The sequence below is a fragment of the Carcharodon carcharias genome, chromosome 20, assembly GCF_017639515.1.
Source record: "Carcharodon carcharias isolate sCarCar2 chromosome 20, sCarCar2.pri, whole genome shotgun sequence".
Classification (NCBI taxonomy): domain Eukaryota; kingdom Metazoa; phylum Chordata; class Chondrichthyes; order Lamniformes; family Lamnidae; genus Carcharodon; species Carcharodon carcharias.
The window spans coordinates 115,206,914-115,214,212 of NC_054486.1; positions in this window are offsets into that span (position 1 = coordinate 115,206,914).

A 7,299-nucleotide genomic window follows, 5' to 3' on the forward strand; every position below is an offset into this window, starting at 1 on the left:
CCCCAAGGCACCAGGTCCTGCAGCATGTGGCATATATGACCCACCAGCTCCCTAGACATGTGCAGTCTTCAGCAACACTGGTTCTCAGTCAATGACTGGTTCTCATGACAAGTGTCATCTCTACACCCCGGGCCTAGCAAGGTACCTACAAGCGACTCCTCGCTGTGGATCTTCAGCTACATGCGCATCAGGCCCGGCTGCCCCTTCATCCGGAGGGAGGTGCTTCTCCCTTTGCTGAGCCTCTGCCACTCTCTTCATCATCTCTGCTCCCTGTCAGCCTTGAGGCAGACCGTTAAATCACCAGGCTCCATGTTCCTGATGTTCTCCTCCTGCAGGATCAGAGTGATGTGTGGGTTAGTATGGGTGTACTAAGAACCTCTCTTGGTTAAGTCTCAAGGCCCCTTCAAGCTTGCCGGAGAGTGCTGGCCACCACTTTGATGGCTAGCGTGTAGTGCGCTCATTGCCTGTCCGAAACCCCACCCACCTCCGCCCCACTCCACCAGACCGATTGGCAGCAGCTTTAGCCACTGGACTGCATGCTGTGCTCTCAGCTCAGGCACAGACATTCTCCTAACCCACACTACAAGGCTGTGCTTGAAACATGGCAGAGACTGGTCCAAACCCTAATAAAGACATTGCAAGGAGCTGAGAGGGTCTCCACCAGTGACTGCGCCCTGCCTACCTTTCACAAGGGGATTCTACAACTTGCCTGGTTGGCCAATCACTCACACCGCAGCCCTTGCCCCAGCACCGCACTGAGATCCAGCTGGGTAAAAGGTGTGACCCCCTACCGACCCCTGTACACTGTTCTGACGCCACACCAACGTGGGCAGTAAATGTGACGTGGGGGGGGGGGCGGGGATCGTTCCAGCGAGCAGTGTTTATAACGAGATGGTAAAGTATTGAAGTTAGGTTCCTGGCGTGTGGCAGTGGGACACCGAGTCCACCATTGACGGATGGAGCGGACATTCGCAAAATGCATTCATGATGGCGTAAAATCAATTTCTGGCCACCATGTTGTCCGCTCACACCCACCAAGACAGCTACCAGCACCGGGACGGGATGATTCTGCCCTTAATCTCCGTGATCTAACAGAGCAGTGGGATGGAATCAAGGACCTCATTCTGTTCCTCATTACTAACTGGATTATGAGCTCAAGTCTCTGGAGTGGGGCTTGAAACCAAAGCCTTTTAAACCAGAGGTGAGCCCATGACTGCCACAATAAGAGGTGGAGAATACAAAACTCCATCCAGAAAGTGGAAAACAAGCTTTGTCTGACCTGGTATCAATAACAACTGGGTCTAATTTAGCAAAACTAGGGCATGAAGATTCGATGAAGGACACTGCCCAACTCAACGAGTTCGTCCTGATTCACCGATACAACGCCTGCCAATCGAGGGTTACCCAGTGACTAGTGATAATTGACCAGAGATGGTTAATGGACTGTGGTGTTAGTTAGAAAATCTGGCACCCAAGTTCCACGTGAAATCCCCTGGCCTGGTTAATGGCCAGAGTTTACCCGTTGCAGGATGCAGATATAACTGGTGAGGAAAGGAGGACGAATGAATGGAGGTTCATCTTAAAACTCCTGGTTTTCGTTTTAGTTACTTCCAAACCTGGCAGGGGCCACGCTGCAGGATAAGCACTGACCCAAACCTCTCTGGGCTCTGACCTGACCCTGGTGACCTTTGGGGCCCACAGGTATGTGTGAAGTCACAGCAGCATTTTCTGCTTTGAAAGTTCCCCACAGCAAACACAGCTTCCAGAGAAAAGTCAATTACAACTTCTTTTTATCTTGGACAGTCAATAAAAAGGGAGGGATTTAATCTCATTCATCTCTTTCATAAGAGCCACAAATTCCCCGGTATCCCCCGGGAGCAGGTCCCTTCTCTCTCTGACACCATCTTATCGCACTCTTTCACATTTCCGAATGGGCTTCAGTTCCGCTCAAAACCCTGCTCTCTTCCCGGGCCCCCAGGGGCTAACCAAGGCCTCTAGGTCCCAGTCCCCATTGTTGTGTGTAAGGGAGGCAGCCAAGAGAGGGAATTAAAAACAAGGCAGGAGAAAGACTCACTGCTTCATTAGTGAATGGTGCTCCGAACGGAGCCTATCGGGAACACTTCTTTCAAAGACATAATTAACAATTTGGTGCCTGTGACCCTTGGGAAATCTTGCTCTGATTTACAAGTGGGGAACTTTCAAATCCTCCAAACTTAATATTCCTCGCTGATATTTTGTTTTTTTTTAATATGCTCACTCAGGGCTTTTTTGGAGGAGATAAGTAATTTATAATTCTGTATTTATTGGCGTCCTCCATAAAAGGGGAATTCAAAGGTGGAAGTTGATATTTTTCTAAGTGCTGGGCAGGCTGTGATGTGTCAGTGCTGGGAGGGTGCGCACAGTGATGGGACCTGATGGTCTATCTGCAGCAAGTTGACCCCTGCCTGTACCTGCTCCCAGGCTCCATGGGCACAAGTTTCAGGTTGGCAGGGGGGGAGGGGGCATGATCAGTGGGCCTGGGGTCTGCTGGGCAACAGACCATCAACCCAGATCAGCCCCCGACCGCCATTTCACGCTGGCTTGGCCAATTAACGGCGTGAAGCCCTCGGTGAAGAGCTCAGTGCTGCCGGGGTGGAGATGGGAGTGGGGGGGGGTGCAGGCAATGGCGTCTCTGCAGGCGCGGAGAGAAAGGTCCCTGAAAGGCAGCGAGCTGACTCAAGGAGGCGCAGACCCCAAAAAATGTCCCAGTAAAAGTTTCAAAAAGCAGAAAAAGAACGTCTTGAGCGTCACAATCAGGCAGCTGAAAATGTAGATGGTAAAAATGCTGCCCACAGATTTTTATTTTTATTTTATTACGGAAGCCTCATCCTGCCCTTGGACAAGGTTTCATGAAAGATGCAAAGGCAGCCGGGCTGATTCACCCATCCACCGACTCTAAGGTTGTACAGACCACAAGAAAACGGAGACAGTTACCACTTTAGTTGCATTAATTGCCTCTTAATTGTCGACGGACGTCGCTCGCCTGACCAGTGAGATATCGCTCAAGTGCGTGATGATGTCGGGACACTCGCCCAACGTCATCTCACGCGATTTCACGCCCAATCAGGTCGGACGCAGACCCGCCTGATCAAGGTAAAGTTCAGCCCCAGGTCTCTAACCCTCCAGCATCACCCTGGGGGGTACTCCAGGAACGAAAGATTAATCTCCCAAACACTGCTGGACTAAACAGGGCTGAAAAATCATCAGCCAGTTATGAAAAGGAATATTTTTTTCATTTTCTGTAAACACGTCAGTTTAGAATCCTAGAAGTGATAGAACACAAAAGTGGGCCATTCAGCCCATCATGCCTGTGCTGGCTCTCTGAAAGAGCTATCCAATTAGGCACCATAGCTCTGAAGTTTTATCCTTTTCAAGTACATCTCGAACACCCTTTGTTGTTTATAAAAGTTTTAGATATTAGGAAAAGTACTATTGGACCGAATCATCCAATCAGAAGATGTAGAGTCTGCTGAATTTCCAATTGGTGGAGAGAGGCAGAGCATCGAGATGATGGACATGTTCGGGGGCAAGAGCTTATGAGGCAGCCAATCATGTGACAACACCTACAGGAAGGTGTCCAATCCGAGCTGGTAACCCTGCAGTATGAGCTGGAGTTCTCCTCGTCCTGTCTTGCAGAATATTCCAATGTTCTGGAGACAGGAAAACAAGTTTATTAAAAGCCACAAACATTTCTTTTGATCTCAACGCACAGTCTGTCCACCCTAACTCTGCAATCGAAAGTAATCCAGGGGACGAAGGAAAGAATTTCCATTTCGCTGGCATCTGTCATAACCTCAGCCTAGTCAATATTGTAACACAGGGAAACGTGGCAGTCAATTATTTTGCGCAGCAAGATCCCACCAAGAGCAAATGATACTAAGTTAGAATAGCACAGTAAAGTGCGTAGATGGGAGCAGAAAGTTACAAAGGAACATTGAAAGATTCAGTGCAGTAGGAGAAGCTCTGACAGATGGAGTTCAATGTGGGGGCATTCACTATGGACCCCAGAACAATAAATCGGACTATTTTCTAAATAGTAAAAAGCTAGGAACTGTGCTGGAGGAGAGTGATTTAGGGATCACATTACAGAAATCGCTAAAAACTAGCTGGCCTTGATCACAAGAGAGCTAAACTGCTACAGTTTATATAAAACTCTGGTCAGCCCCCATCTGGAGTAATTGGGTTGAGATCTGGGCCCCACACCTTGGGAAGGGTATCTTGGCCATGGACGGGGTGACAGTGCAGATTCATCTGAGTGATTCCAGAACTAATCAATTCAATTATCAGGACTGACTGCCTACACTTGGTTTGAATTCCCTCGAGGGTAAAAAATTAAGGGGTGATTTAATTGAGGTATTTAAGAACTTTCATCATTCATTTACAGGATTGAGGCACCGCTGACTGGGCCAGAATTTATTGCCCATCCCTAATTGCGCTTGATGTAGGTACATCCATGGCACTGTTAGTGAGGGAGTTCCAGGATTTTGACCCAGTGACAGTGAAGGAACGGTGATATATTTCCAAGTCAGGATGGTGAGTGGCTTGGAGGGGAACTTCCAGTTGGTGGTGTTCCCATGTGTCTGCTGCCCTTGTCCTTCTAGATGGTAACGGTCGTGGGTTTGGAAGATGCTGTCAAAGGAGCCTTGGTGAGTTCCTGCAGTGCATCTTGTAGACGGTACACACACTGCTGCTACTGTGCGTTGGTGGTGGAGGGAGTGAATGTTTGTGGATGGGGTGCCAATCAAGTGGGGCTGCTTTGTCCTGGATGGTGTCGAGTTTCTTGAGTGCTGTGGGAGCTGCACTCAACCAGGCAAGTGGGGAGTATTCCATCACACTCCTGACTTGTGCCTTGTAGATGGTGGACAGGCTCTGGGGAGTCAGGTGAGTTACTCTCCATAGAATTCCCAGCCTTTGACCTGCTCTTGTAGCCACAGGATTTATGGGGCTGATCCAGTTTAGTTTCTGGTCAATGGTAACCCCCAGGTTGTTGATAGTGAGGTATTCAGTGATAGTAATGCCATTGAATGTCAAGGGGAGATGGCTAGATTATCTCTTGTTGGAGATGGTCATTGCCTGGCATTTGTGTGGCATGAATGTTACTTGCCACTTGTCAGCCCACATTGATGCCACAGTCAGTCAAAAGTTTCTGACACCTCATTGTTAAGGATGAGGTCTGATAGGTTTTTCCCCTCTTGTTGGTTCCCTCACCACCTGCTGCAGACCCAGTCTAGCAGTTATGTCCTTCAGGACTCAGCCAGCTCGGTCTGTGGTGTTGCTACCGAGCCACTCTTGCTGGTGGACATTGAAGTTCCCCCACCCAGAGTACATTCTGTGCCCTTGCCACCCTCAGTGCTTCCTCCAAGTGATGTTTAACATGGAGGAGCACTGATTCATCAGCTGACGGAGGGCGGTATGTGGTAATCAGCAGGAGGTTTCCTTGCCCATGTTTGAGCTAATGTTGTGATACTTCATGGGGTCCAGAGTCAATGTTGAGGGCTCCTGACTGTATCCCACTGTGCCCCCACCTCTGCTGCGTCTGTCCTGGTGGTGGGACAGGACATACCCAGGGATGGTGATGGTGGAGTCTGGGACATTACTTGTAAGATATGATTCCATGAGGGTGACTATGTCAGGCTCTCCCAGTTTTGGCACTTAGCCCCCAGGCATCGTAAGGAGGAGGTTAGTGGAAATCTGCAACTCCCTTTCCAAAAATCTGGGGGCCTGGGTGAGTGAAAATTTCAGCATTGAGATTGATAGATTTGTGTGGGTAAGTGTGATGGATCCAAGGCAGGTAGGCTGAGTCACGATATAAACTAATTATGGAGCAGGTTGGAGGAGCTGAGTGACCTCCTCCCTCTTCCTCTGGAATTATTTTGCGAGGTAATCTCACTCACTACCCAGCCCAAATTTACCAAACTACCAGCTGTTTAGCTGCCTTGAAGATTGGCAATCATTTTACCAGCATGGAAACCATCCCATAAATCTTTCCGTCATCACGGGAGCCCCATGAGTGATATCAACAGTGGATGAAACTGCGGAATGTGTTGTGCATGAAACTTGGTGTCTATCAACTGCCCCATTTATCAGAAAAGTGAGGCTGGGTGATCAGGGTTCCTGGCACCAGTTAAAATCAGGTCAGTAAAAACCGAGAGCTGGATTTTAACTTTCAGACTGGTTTGTACCAAACTGTTTGTCAGCAGATTTTTGGATGTGAATTCTGGACTGGCTGGAGTAAGCTGGTGACCCACATCAGGTCTATTTCAGCTCAACAAGAGGCCTTGCCAGAGCCAGACGTGTGTGTGTGTCAGACGTGAAACAGGCTAGACAGAGTCGAAACCTCACAAATGGGAACTCAACAAGTAGAGGCAGTGCCAGGTTTGCGCGATGTGTTTCTTGGAGCCGATGCTGCAGGTTGTTGAGGCTGGTGGGGAGATTGTCTTCTCTGTGGATGGGAGGCAGGAAGCAGCCTCAGAGAGCAAGCCAGCCAGGTTGGAAGTGGTCAAGCAGATCAGCAGCAGGAGTGTGGTGCATCGCTGCTGGATACAGTGCCACAAGGGGTCCAATGACCTGATCAGGACAGGAAGGGGAAGTGTCATGGAGCATTCACATACAAACCCCCTCTCTCAGCCTTGCCCAGCTTTCTCCTGCAAACCAACCCACAGGCTGGCACCTCCTTGCAGATGCAACAACGGGTCTTTGTCTAGGCACCTCTTCACATTCCCAACTGACCAGCAATCCCCATCTTAATGCAATCTCACCCCCATCCCACAGAGACCCTCCACAAACACCTTTCTATTTCTCACACGCAGAATGGCAAGGGGAGGTAGCGAACCAGGGGAGGCTGTGCAGTCATCGCTAGCTTGGCAGCTGCAGAGATGGAGGATCTGCAGGTTAGCTGGGTCTCCACATGGCTGGTCATTGGAGATGGAGAGGTGGGAGTCTCCCAGATACCTGCAGACTGAATTAAATATACCACAGGGGCCTTGACAGGGTGGACACAGAGAGGTGTTTCCCCCAGGCTGGGGAATCTCAAACACGGGGACACAGTCTCAGGATAAGGGGCCGATCATTTAGGACTGAGATGAGGAGACATTCCTTCACCCAAAGCGTTTTGAATCTTTGGAATTCTCTACCCCAGAGGGTTGTGGTTGCTCCATTGCTGAGTATGCTTAAGACTCGGACAGACAGATGTTGGGCTCTAGGTGAATCAAGGCAAAGTGGAGCTAAAGCCAAAGATCAGTCATGATCATACTGAATGCT